The following is a 12,653-nucleotide window of genomic DNA, read 5'->3' as shown; positions in this document are numbered from 1 at the left end:
AGCACAGATGCACACAGACCTGCACACACCAACATGCATACGCCACATGTGCAGACCCGCACATACCAGCCCATGTCCCCACACACACACACACACACACACACACAGACCAGCACAGATGCACACAGACATGCACACAACCGCAAAACCACACACAGATCCACACACCTGCACAAAGATGCACACACCCACACAGGGAACTGCATGGGTGTGCACACACCTGCACACAGCCCCACACCTGCACACCTGCACACACATAAACAGGAGCCATTCCACAATCCTGTCAGCAGCCCCAAGATACTGATGCCAGACTTGATCTGAGGCTGCTCTGTGTAAAACTACAGGAGTCTGACTCAGTGAGACTGTTACCCACCCCTTCGAATTTCCTTTATGCCTAGTTGGCCCTCAGATATTTTCTGAGCCCATACGCTTATCCATCTGGAAGGCGTCATACCCCTGGATGGGTGTGAGATCTGACTTGCACGCTAACCAGTTAGTCCTGGGTCTGTGACGAAGACGGTCACTTCTCAGGGCAGAGCGAGCGGCTTGGGCGTCGGCACACAGGAGTCGATTTCCCTTACTCCCACCTCCCCCGGCCCTACCGTGGATCGGCCAGACAGACGCCGCATGCTGCGTGGGGCGGTCTGTGCGGAGGGACCCCGAGCTCAGGGAGCCCCCTCTCTTATAGCTGTGTGTGTGCCAGAGCTCCGCTCAGACGGGACCGTCCTTACCGCACTGGGCACGCCCACTCTGCTTCTCTCTCCAAGGCTGCTGGCTATACCAACATCCTTAAGAAAAGTCTGGAACAAAGACAGTCACTGCTCTGCTTGCAAGATGTACAGAAATGGGAGGAACCAGTAGAAATCATCTCTTCAATAGAAAGTGTCAAAAGGTGCGAGTTACCCTTCAGTGAAGAGAAACACCAAGTGGCCTGAGGCAGCTGTGTAAACTTTCGTAGAAGAAGCTCAACAGGATTCCCCGCATGTCTGTGCACTAAGTTCTAACAGTTAGCTTAGTTGTAAACACTTGGAAGGGCTCACCCATTGCCCGGGTTCTGCCAGAAAGACTGCGGCCCACAGCAAGGAGCCCAGTACCCACGGGTCTCGGGCCCCAGCCCGAGAATGTGGCTCACAGCAAATCAGGTTGCACGCCTGCCTCACGCTCTGTTTTCCTCCGAGTTTGCGATCACCCTCTTATTTTCCTTTCACGTAAGTTTGTACTTTTTTTTTTTTTACTGCTACAAGTCCTTGCATCGATGAACCTCCATTTTAAAAGGGGAAATGAGTCAAAGGGAAGTGAAGGGCTGGACTGAATGGCCACCAACTGGGTAACAAATGGAGCGCAATGGAGCTGACATCGTTCCCAATTCTCTTTTTTTTTCCGTCAGAAAACAAAGACATTGGAAAACACGTGAGCCCACAGAACCTGACATTTCTCAAGGTCAACAAACGAAGTTGGAAAACAGTGAGGGAACAGAACGCTGACACTTCTGAAACAAGTCGCCCGGGCCCCCAGCCGCCCTGGCACTTGTGCAAACACCACAGGATTTTACCCCCCAGTCTGGACGGAAATGGAAAAGCTACGAGGCTGGAAAACCGAGTCGCTTTTCCCTCCTGTCTTTCCGGCCTCCCCTCTACACCCGCCGCCTATAAGTGTTTCCACGCGAGGCCCCTGCAAAAGGAGACAGAGAAACCGAGGTGCAGGCAGGTCACTTTTTTGTCTGGGAAAAGTCCCCAGATAAAAACACCTATTCTTATTGTCTTCCTTCTCCCTAAGAGCTACGGACCTCAAGCCCCAGACTGACCAGGCAGCTTTCCCAGCAGCGCAAACACACTCGACTCGCCTGGGCCCCTGGTCGCGGTTCCGCTCCTCCCTGCAGGAGCCGCACGGGCGACCTACCTGCTTCCCCTGCAATGGCCTTTGTGTGCCCAGCAAACACCTCGAGATGTAGACCAGAGTAACCCGGGTGCACCCAGGACCCCGGCACAGCCCTGGGGTGCGTCCTGTTATCCAGAGTGGCGGGCCCCGTGGGGCAGCTTCCTCCAGACTCAGAGAAGAGACAAGAGTGGAGAAGCCCGTTACAAACAAGCGGTGAGTGTGGCCCTCACTCAGCACAGGGCGTGGTCCCCAAGTGCCCGCATGTCGCTTCTGGAAACTGTGTTGCACCAGACACAATCCGTTCCTGGAGAACCCACAAAATCTTGGAACCCTCAAAGAGTTCCCATGTCAATCTAAGCCACCATTTTAAGCTTGTCTCCTATTTTTTTTAAATGAATTCCATGCTCCACTGAAGATGCCAAAACACACCTTGTCATCTCGGTGGCCTGAGTGGGGCGGGGGGCAGGCCTGTCAACAGGTGGGAAATAGTCGGGCGGCTCGCTCTTGCTCCGCAGGGGCCCAGCACAGGGGCCGGTCCCCCTCTGCACCTTCACTGAGCACCTGCCTGGGCCAGTTCCTCGCTCCACCCCAGACATGCGACAGGCAGCTTCGAAGACGGACGGGATCCGGTCCTCGGGGCAGGAGGTGGCTCCCCTCCCTGAGAACTCTCTACCCTGCCTTCGCCTTCGCTGCAGCCTGGGAAGGTGCCTGCGCATCGGCTGCAGTCTCTCTCGTCGACGTTTTCTTCCTGGCAACGCTCAGCACGAAGCAGGCAGGTGTCGTCCTTGATCGATGAGATAGATTGCGGATAAACCCAGCTACTCGGTATTGTTAGTTTAATTGGAAAACGCCACCCGGTCATGAGCTAAACAAAAACACAAACAAACAGCAGATTCTTCTTCTGGACCACCCTAAAGAACATTTGTGACCCAGTTAAAATTAACCTTGATTTTCCCTTCTGGTACAACATTCACCCTCAAATGTACCCCCATTTTTAAGGATGTCCGGTTCCACCATTTAACCTGGGTTTCCGTTGGAGGCAGAGACTCTGCCTCCCGAACTTCTCAGGTGATTCCCAGATGCATCCTGCTACGCTGGCCACGGTGACATGGTGGCATTCACAGAAAAGGGAACGAGCAGGACAGAGGCACCCGCAGCACTGGACCCATCGAACCCCTGGGTCTGACGCCCTGGCCGGCTGTGCGGGGTCGACCAGGAAGCCAGGACGCATCTCGAGGGTCCTCCTCCCATCTCGAGGGACCGGCCTCCCAGGGGCAGGGCTGTGACAATGCGGGAGGGAGAGTCAGGACAGGGGACTGCCGGGGGTCATGACACAGGGGTAAGAGGACAGTTTGGCTGTCCCCACACTGCCGCGCCCCCAGCACACGGGGAAAAGGCCCATTTCACCTGCTTTTTATCATAAAGAGCCACACGCCTGGCTGGGCTCCTTGACAAGGTTGGATGCGGTGACGATGACAATTCCCACGTGACCCAACTTGGAACCAAATCCACAAACTTCTTCAGATTGTGAGGAGCTATTCTCAGGGAAAGAATCTCTCTTCTTCAAACGTATAATTAAGGCATTTTGTGATAACAGAGTTGGCATTTGATGTGAGAAGCTTTGTCCCGTTTGGCTGCCATTCCTGAAGGGCACCTTGCCCTGAGTCCCTGGTCTGCCCGCGGGGAAAAGTCAGGACAAGGACCGTTTGCCTGACTCTCAGAGCCTTTACTGCTGAATGAAACCACTACTCCCTGGGACCAGTCTCCAGGGTTGGGCTGCAAGCCTGTCACCCTGGCAGACACTCCGTCATTTCGACTTCAAGATCAAGGTGCTGACCACATGGTGCCCCTGGGGTCCCTACCTGTCACATTTCCCGTGCCCCAACACAGGAAAGAGGCCACTTTGCTTTCCTCAAGGGCCACCTCGCCGCACGAGGGCACCGGCCTCTCCCTGCGGACGTCAAGCCACCTGACGCTCCCTCCGAAGTCTGCAACTCTGGAGGGACTCGCTGCTTTCGGGGCTGGAAGACGGTTTCCCTGGCGGTGAGTAGTGTGTCCAGAACGGCGGTGAGGACAAGCGTGTGAGCGGGGAGGCTGGTGCAGCCTGGGAGCTCGCCCTACAGGGCCGCTGTCCGTGAACAAACAACACGCGAGGCTCGTTTAACGGCCGAGGAGCCCCATCCTCCTCTCTGAACCGACTCCCTAGTCTCTCACTGGTGTCCCTGGCTGTGGGCGAAGCCGACAGTCCTGTCCAGCCCTACTCACCGTAATGGCAGGTTTGGGGACCGCACCAATGTCACTCTGTTTCCAGAGTCCTGGCACCAACAGCTGGGACGAGGGCCTCAGCAGGGAGCCCTCTGGGGAAGCGGTTGAAAGGTGAGGTGAGAAGGAAGGAAAAGCTGGCAAGAGAAAGAGGTCTCCCACCAGTGGGGCTGCCACGGCCCGGGTCTGGAATGCTCTGCAGCCCCCAGGAAGTGGCGGTCAGTCCCCCAGTGAGAAACTGAGTGGGTGCTGCAGCCCGTGACGCTCCCCGGGGACCGGGCTTGGCCACCGACCTCAGTCCTCACGCAGCCCTTGGCAAGGCAGCTCTTCGCTGTCCCATTGCCCACGGGAGGGACCTGAGGCTCAGAGAGTGTGAGGGCCAAGGCCCCGGGCAGCGGCGTGGACACAGGTCCTCGCGCTCCGGTTCTGCTGGTTCACACCCTCATGTCTGACCCCACCACCAAGTCTGGGACAAACCTGGGGAAAAATAGTTTTGTACGCACAGAAACCAGCTGGAAACATAGAAATAAGAAGAGACGACTTCAAAATACTCTACATTTTCCTCCCTCCAAAACCCTCAGACATGATCCAAGTTGCATGTGTTTTCCCGGTAGTGGACCCAAAGAGCAGTGCGGCGAGTCACACTGTGAATTCGAGTCCGGCGATGCTGTGACTGGTGTGCGAGGCACCGGCACTCAGGGACGAGCCCTCCATTTGTGGAGCCCCCACTCCACCGGGCGCCAGGGTCAGAGCAGAGCAGGTCACACAGTCCCTGCCTGTCTGTGACGGTGACGTCAGCCACGGCCCTGCTGTGAGGCCTGCGCTGAGCTGCTCATCTGCGCTGCCATTTACTACCCGGTGGGGGGAGGGGGTCAGATGGGATTTCCCGGGTCTTAATGAGCGGCTTCTCCCAGCTGCTGCCAGCCAAGCCCAAACTCACAGCTGCCCGCAGCTGCCCCCGCACAGAGAACAAAGAGCAAACCCCTGGCTGCTGGAGGGGTTCACCAGGTCAGCGGTCACGCTGTCCCCAAGTCAGGCCAGGCACCAAAACACAGAAGCAGGGTGGGTGGGGATGAAGCAGTGCCTGCATTTCCTACTCTCCTGTGATTGCATGAGCTTCGCCCCTCCAGGAGCAGCCGAAGTTAGAGCACCACTGGCCCACACGCTGCCCATCTGCCCTGCTCGGCCTTCCCCAGGGCTTCGGTCCCCCCCCAACGGCCCCTCGCAGGAGGAGCGACAGCTCAGAGGAAGATGAGGGTCCCCCAGACAGATGAAATACAGAGAGTCCACAGCCAATTAGTAAACCGTAAAATTTTTTCTCGTGCACCTCTACAGGAGTCTGAAAAACAGCAATGTTACATAGCTCTCCCTCTTATTTAAAATAAAATTTAATATCCATTTCAATTAAAGTTATAGAGCCGGCAGATGAAACAGTTCAATTATCTGATAAACATTTTTCAAGCACGTAAACATCCCCACAGGTGAGGAAGGCGGTGGGCCAGCTTAGCCAGCTCCAGGGGCGGTGGCCACACCACGGTGGCCTGTGCACCTCCCAGTCACCCTCCCGATCGCCACGGGCGCCCTCCTGCCTCCACCCGCCTGCTCACCCTGTGTCTGTCCGAAGAAGAATAATCAGGTTCCATTGTTTTAAAAAAATCCCTTCCTGTGCCTAAGGGCTCCTGTACAAGCAGTTTTTCCATTTGTCTTTTTTTTTTTAAGTTCTGGCTGAACCATCCTACTTTCTTAAACCTGTAGTCATGCCCGGCCTCCTTTTTCTTCCTTCTCCATCGTTTGGATCACTTCCTCACACGCTTCGGCGTTGCTCGGAGCCGTGGACCGTGCACGGACTGCGCAAAGGGAGGACGTTTGGAAGGACAGCCAAGCCCGGCCGACTCACACTCGGCTCCGACCAGAATTTTCTCCCGGCCTTTCCCTCATTTCTCCTCCTGAGTCCAATTCTGTGTTTACTTTATGAAGCCGCACCTACTTCCCTGTGTAGGGTTTTTATTCCGTTTGTAAAACTACCTCAATCTTATTTCTAACCCTCGGGTTCTCACCTAATTTAAGCACCAAGTACACACCTAACAAGCGTATTCCAGGTTCGTTTTTCTAGGTCATGTGCAAAGATACTAAATCACGTGGCCCCGCACCCGACCTGCTGCCTGACGCCCACAGCCAGGCTGAGCTGTGGGGACCGGGGGTCCCTCTGCAGCCGCGCAGGCGGAGATGACACTCGGTTTAGGAAACGGCAGGTCGAGGCCCCTCCCTGACGGTCACCGGGCCGCTCGTCACCGTGCTCACCTCCGACTCTAGTTCTACAGATGGAGAGAGTGCTTCGTGTCCAAGGTCACCGTCTGCTTGTAACATTCACAGTCACTCACACTGACATCCTAGATATCAGGTTTTTTATATTTTTTATTTTACAAAATAAATAAAATTATTGGCTTTTCATTGAAAGAGCAGATCGTAACAGCAGGTAAGTCGAGTGCTCCGGACACCTGCTGGCAGAGCAGCCGAGTGCTGGCCAGTGTCCCTCCACCCTCTGACCTGCTGTGTCCCGACTGAGCTCCGTTCGGAGCACCCTCTTGTGGCCTGCCAGGTCCCCTCCCCAAGGTGACTCCCTCTGGAAACCTGTTCTGTTAGGTCAACTGCCCGGCCTGTAGCGCACTGTGCGGTCCCCACCCCACGCCCGGGACAGGCACGTGGCCGCAGAAGCTGAAGGGGCCACGTCCCTGCTGGAAACCAGGAGCCCTGCCCCCCGGGTGCCGCCCCAGCTGAGGCGTCAGCCCAGAGGGGCTCAGGGAGGGTTTGCCGGGGAGGCTGTCCGTCCTCATCCTCACTGCTTTGCCCGAGTAGAAGAAGCCAGTTCTCCGTGGATAAGCTGAGGTCTGAAAGGGCTGGCTGCAGGAAGGCCTTTTTCACCACATTTTGTTATCTCGACAGCAATGGAGCGATGCCACCACACAAAGAAATCAAGCATTTCATCCGAAGTCTCCCCTCCTCCAGAAGAGCTCTATTTCTGTAGTTTTTAGGGAATTTCTACCAAAAGAGAGACAGGTTTCTATTTCCATTTCTCTTCTGTTTACCTCGCAACAGAAACTAACAGGAACTTAAAGTCTGTGCAATTGGAAGTGTGCAGTGCGTTCAATACAAGTCAGGGACCTCGGCTGTGAGCCAACCCCCACGCCGGCCGTGGGACTTGTGCGGTGCACTGCCCCTCCGTCAGCTCCGGTCACAGCGCCCCCCGCAGGCAGGCCAGGCACAGCTCCCTGGGAAGGATGCTGGACGTGGCACCGCAGCAAAGAAAGCCCCAGAACCCTGCGGGCTCAGCGTCCCGCACAGCACTGACACGCCCCCCTCCAAGGGACCAAGACCAGGGTCTGGAGACGCCAGCCCACGAGGGCGTAACCGTCACGCACAGGCAGACTGTCCTGCAGATGTGTGAGTCGGTGATGGCCCTGCTCCTGGAGCCGGTTCTGCACAACCCCATGACCATCCGTGACTTCACGGAACATCCCGGCCGGAGCCACTGAAAGTTCCCACGCTACTCATGCCACACAGGGTCGTGTCTGTCCCCAGGCATGGGAGTCGGAAAGGCATCACTTACTCTCCAAGGGACCAGCGACAAGGAGGTGCAGGCGCTGCCCATGTCCGCCGGGGGTCTCTCCCCAAACCAGAACCCCGCCGCAGCCCCAGCCCTGCTCCTCTGTCCCGAGTGCGTGGGGGGCGCTGCCTGGGGGCGGCCGACTCCCTGAACCTCCCGCCCGGACCCCCTCGGCCTCTGCAGACAGCCAGGGTTTCCGGTAACGCCGCCCGGCCGGATCCGGTCGCCTCCTCCCCGCACTGATCCTCCCGTTCCTGCCCGCAGGGTGCCCACATCCCTCCCCGTGGTCCCCCCGCCAAGCCCCACGTCCAGGCAGGAGTCACCCGCCCAGTCATCTGTCGTCACCGTCCCTGCACTCACGTCTGAGAGACGCCCCAGGCCCAGACACGCACCTGTGGGCCTGGCTGTCTTCAGTGTGACCCACAGAGTTCAGTTTGGCTTCTGCTAGAACGAACTTTAAAACATCGGGGGTGTCCAGGTTCTGACTTCTTGCTTCTTTTGAAAACCACAGGGCCCCCTCCCACACAGCCACCTGTGTAGAGCAGAACCTCTGCTCCCGGTGACACAAGGGTCCTCTGTCCACACCCCGGGCCCCAAGGGGCAGCCGCCGCCCACGGCACCTGTGCTGTGGGGTTGCTTCCTCAGGAAATTCGCCTTCACTCTGGGTCCATCCGGGGTCCAGTGCGAACTGAGCGAGACCCGAATCGTTCCCCTTGGGCCCATCTTTCCCTAAGCCCGCCTGCTCCTGTTTCCATTTCTGCCACGAATTTTATAAATCAGGAGCTTTTACGAAGTTTGTGAGGGTGAAGTAATCTTGGTTTCCCCTCAGCGTCATTTCTCAGTATTTGAAGTCACGTGGCAAATAGCTTCAGCACCAGGCCAACAGGCGGCTCGGACGCTCCTTCCTCCGCAAAGTCGCTGCCGACCCTCCCTCCGGGACGCCTGCTCCCAGCCCCGAGGTCCCCGCCTCCACGAACACGCATGTACGGACTCCCAGAGGAGAACAAAGAGGGGCCCACATGCGCCACAGGAACCCGAGGAGCAACACGCAGCACTGTGTGCGGGCTGCAGGCCGTGGCTCCGTCCACGGACGGGCAGTGTCCACGGAGCGGAAGGAGCCTTGGCCCATATCACCGAGAGGGGTGGCAGTGGGGTTTGAACAGGAGAACCGAGTGCCAGGGGATCGGGACGACCCACCCGGCACAAAGAGGGAAGCTTCCGCTCATTCGGATGAAGTGACGAACACGGGGGGAGATGGGCCACTCGGGAGGTAAGTGTGCGTGACAGTGGCTCAAGTCCCGGCCGCCCAGGGGGTAAGGGACAGGGGGGCGAGTCTCGGGGGCAGCGCCACACCTGCCACCTTGTTTAAAGAATGCGCTGTGATGGGAGCGGCATCTCAGGGTGGGTCCTGGCTGTTCATTTAAACTGGGGGGAGGGGCAGAAAACGCAAAGGAAAAAATCAGGAAATATTTAGAGAAACATTCAGAGTACTTTGTTCAAGGACAATAAATGTACGGATTAGAAAAAAAGACGACCCCTTTCAAAACCTTAGCTTTTGAATAATAATGACAGAAGGATTCAAAAGTAGTAGACCCACTGTGTGCTACAAAACTAACATGAACTGCAATGTGTAAACATTAACAGGAGCCGTCGGGGCAGCTGCTTGGGTCACCGTGCAGCTGCAGGGAACCTGAACCCAGGGGCACGGCTCCCGCCCGGTGGGTCACTGGGGGGTCTGGGGACCAAGACAGGAACCTGAGGGTGGGACACAGAACTGGGAGAAATGGAGGCTGTGATCTGAACAGACTGTTCTTCACGTCGGGCCTGGCTTGCCCCGTTTCCGTCCCCACCCCCCACCGAGGTGTGTCTGCACACAGGACACCACTCAGACTCCCCACAGATCCCCCACCCCCAGGCCTGACTCTGTCACTTCCATGGAGACCCGGGTTCTGGGAGGAGAAACCTGCCCTTTTCCCGCAGCTTCGCTGCATGGAAGACACCAGCCTCTTCAAATGCAGCAGCGCTGAGCCCGGCCAGATGGAAAAGGCAGGACCGGGATTCGGCCGATTCCTCAGGCCTCGCCAGGGCATCACCCAATCAGGGCAGAGTGATGCGAGTCTCTGCTAAAAATAGGCCACGGCTCCTCCACACTCACCTTCCGAAGCTCCCACAAGGGTAAGTGGGTCACTGTCAGCCACGGTGACAGGAGCCGAGCAGTTACATGTTTAGCTTTTCAATGTCTCTCCCGTGGTAGCTCTAAGGGAATGAAACACGCCCCAAATCCCACACACACCCAGGGCGCAGTCCGCCAGACCCTCCCCCTGAACCATGGGGCCCGGGCGGGTGTCCCAGCACAGGGGGGTCCGCCCCGGAGCCCTTCCAGGGGGGCCAGGCTGCCGTGCCCGTGAGAAACGAGCAAGTTGAGGAGGAGAAGTGGATTTTAACAGAGACACTGCTGCTTCTCCTGAGCCTCCATTTGCAATCTGGTGAACCGCGCACCTCGGCCGACCGGAGCCACGTTGCTGAGTTTGCTGAAGACGCAGATGCAGGCCTGTGCGTTTCTGTGTCGCAGTCGGTATCTGCGTGTGACCGCCAACACCGTGCGGACAAACCGGCCGGCCCGCCCCAGGCTCCCTTCCCGGCGAGAAGCACACACAAGCCCACGCAGTTTGCACAGCAGCCGTGGGGGCCCTGAGCCCCGCAGGATCCCAGCGCTTTCGTCTGTTGAAATTACCCAAACGGGAAACTTCAGAAGGTCCCTGTGGTTCAACAAAGAGGGAACCGGCCGAGAAGAAAGGTCCCGGGCTGCTGGCCCCACGGTGACTGTGTGAGGGTCACGAGCGCGGCCTCGTCTCGTGGTCAGCAGTTCAAACCTGCGAAACAGGCTCATCCGAGGGGCTCTCCCTCCTCAGCAGTGTGGCTCCAATCGCTGCCTCCTGACCACACGGAGTCGACGAGCACCAGGGGAAGCGGAGGGGTGGCCCTAAGACACAGACGATGTCTCAGTGAATTAGAAACACTTGCGTGTATTTCAGAAAGTCGACTCCTTAGAAAGGTGGCAACGTCCTCTTACAAGATAATGTTTCTTGGTGTTTTGTCATCGCACGGAACAGATGGACTAGACCAGTTCCGGGGAAGGGGAAGGCACGGAGGGTTTCTGCTCCTGCTGCGGCCACCGCACTCCTCCCGCACCATGCCCCCCACGCACTCTGGGCGTGAGTGCCCCCCACAGCTGGCCTGAATGTCGCGTACAGCCCTGGGGTCATCTGAGTTTCTCACTAAGGAACCCGGCCCGCAGACCCCTGACTTCGGTGACCTTGCTGGAAGAAGCTGTCCTTGAGGCCACCCCGGCCCGAGGACAATGAGAATGGGAAACGCGGGCGGCTCACACCAGCAGAGACCAGGCGCTCGCCCTCCGGGAGCTCAGTCTCCTGCATCACGGACCCCCAAAGCTGCTCCCCCAGAAGCTGCTCGACCAACGGCTCCCAGAGCAAGTGTTGAGCCAGTTGGGGCCGAACCACGAGAGACCCAGGGATCCGTGGACCAGAAAAGTCTCCGGCTTGGAGAGCCGGGTCACTCGAAGTTCCTGTCAGCACAAGGTCGCTGACTCCCCAAACGGCTTCACTGCAGAAGTCAAGGGCAGTTTTATAAAAGGTGTGTGGCCCCTCTCAGGCCCAGAGCTGTTGCGAGGGTCCCTCGGGAGCCACCGAAACCCCCCGATGAGTCTCTCCGGGTGCGGGGGGAGTGAGGGGCCGGTCTCCACAGAAGCAAATTCCCTTTCGGTTGAGAACTGTTTCGGAATATGTACTTCAAAGAGACAAAAGACGGGAACAGTAGAGAAAAGAGCAGAGAAAACCTCACAGACCTCTGTCTGGCACTACACTGTACCACGACGTTCTCTCCTTCTTTTGAACAATAACATTTCTCACTTGACCTAACGCTTTGCTGTTCGCAAAGTTTTCTCACATTTCATTTCATGTCCCCGAGAAGCAGCAGCACAGGGAGCTTGTGAAAATGCCAACACCAGCTTCTCCCTCTGGGGGGCTCACTGCCTGCAACCTTCCCGAGTGCAGCCCCCAGAGCCGCCCGTCTGTGGGAGACCATCCCGGCGACCTGGCCTGGAACCTAAGTCATCCCGCACGTTGCTCTGCGTTTTCTTTTTCATTTTCCTCGTTTGCACGTTTGCGCCTGCACAACACATGTTACTTAAATGCTGGCTCTGCTGCCCATCAGAACACAGGCCTGGGGCCCCGCCCACCCCGGGCTGCCCACACACACCTCCAGCGTCCGGAAAGCTGCCCGGGGCCGGCTGTGGCGGGATAAACCCCGGCGCGGGGGCCACCCAGCCCTGGACCTCGTGCGACCCGCGCAGAATCGACAGGCCAGCAGGGCCTCCGCTTTCCAGGTAAACAAACCGACGTGCGGAGACTTCACCGACTTTCCTGAATCGCACAGCCAGTGCTGGGGGGCGGGCGTCTCACCAGGATCGGCGTTGGCTTCTCCTCCAGTGTGTTGTTTAAACAGAGGTTACCTCGTGCCATAAATACTACTTTCTGCACAACAAACCGCTCGGAAAATGCTTTGGAAGAAAATGCCTCCTAATCATAGCTGCCACTCAGTCAGCGTTTGCCAAGGGCCAGGTGTGGGCAGCACACAAGGCTTTTCTGTCCCTGCCCATCAGGACCGACCAGATGGGCTCTCTTCCCTCCCTCACTGCTGACACAGAACACTCAGGGCAGAGCTGCAGCAACCTGACCCGGGTCCCACCCCGGGGAGGCAGAGCTGCAGGCCGACCCCCAGCGCTCCCGGCGGCCCACCCAAGCTCCCCGCCTGGCGGTGCTCCCGACATCCCACGGGCTCCCTCGATTGACCAAAGGGGGTCTGGCTCTGCTGGTTCCTGGGAGAACAG

The 12,653-nt window shown here is 57.7% G+C and overlaps 1 protein-coding gene across 3 annotated transcripts in view; it reads right to left on the bottom strand.

Annotated features, from left to right (window-relative positions):
• Positions 1 to 12,653, bottom strand: part of ANK2 (ankyrin 2) — a 305,473-nt gene that overhangs the window by 162,782 nt on the left and 130,038 nt on the right. The window lies entirely within an intron of this gene.

The sequence above is a fragment of the Artibeus jamaicensis genome, unplaced genomic scaffold (genome assembly GCF_021234435.1).
Source record: "Artibeus jamaicensis isolate MK-2021 breed Jamaican fruit bat unplaced genomic scaffold, CSHL_Jam_final scaffold_537, whole genome shotgun sequence".
Classification (NCBI taxonomy): Eukaryota; Metazoa; Chordata; class Mammalia; order Chiroptera; family Phyllostomidae; genus Artibeus; species Artibeus jamaicensis.
This window is presented reverse-complemented; position numbering and strand designations above follow the sequence as displayed.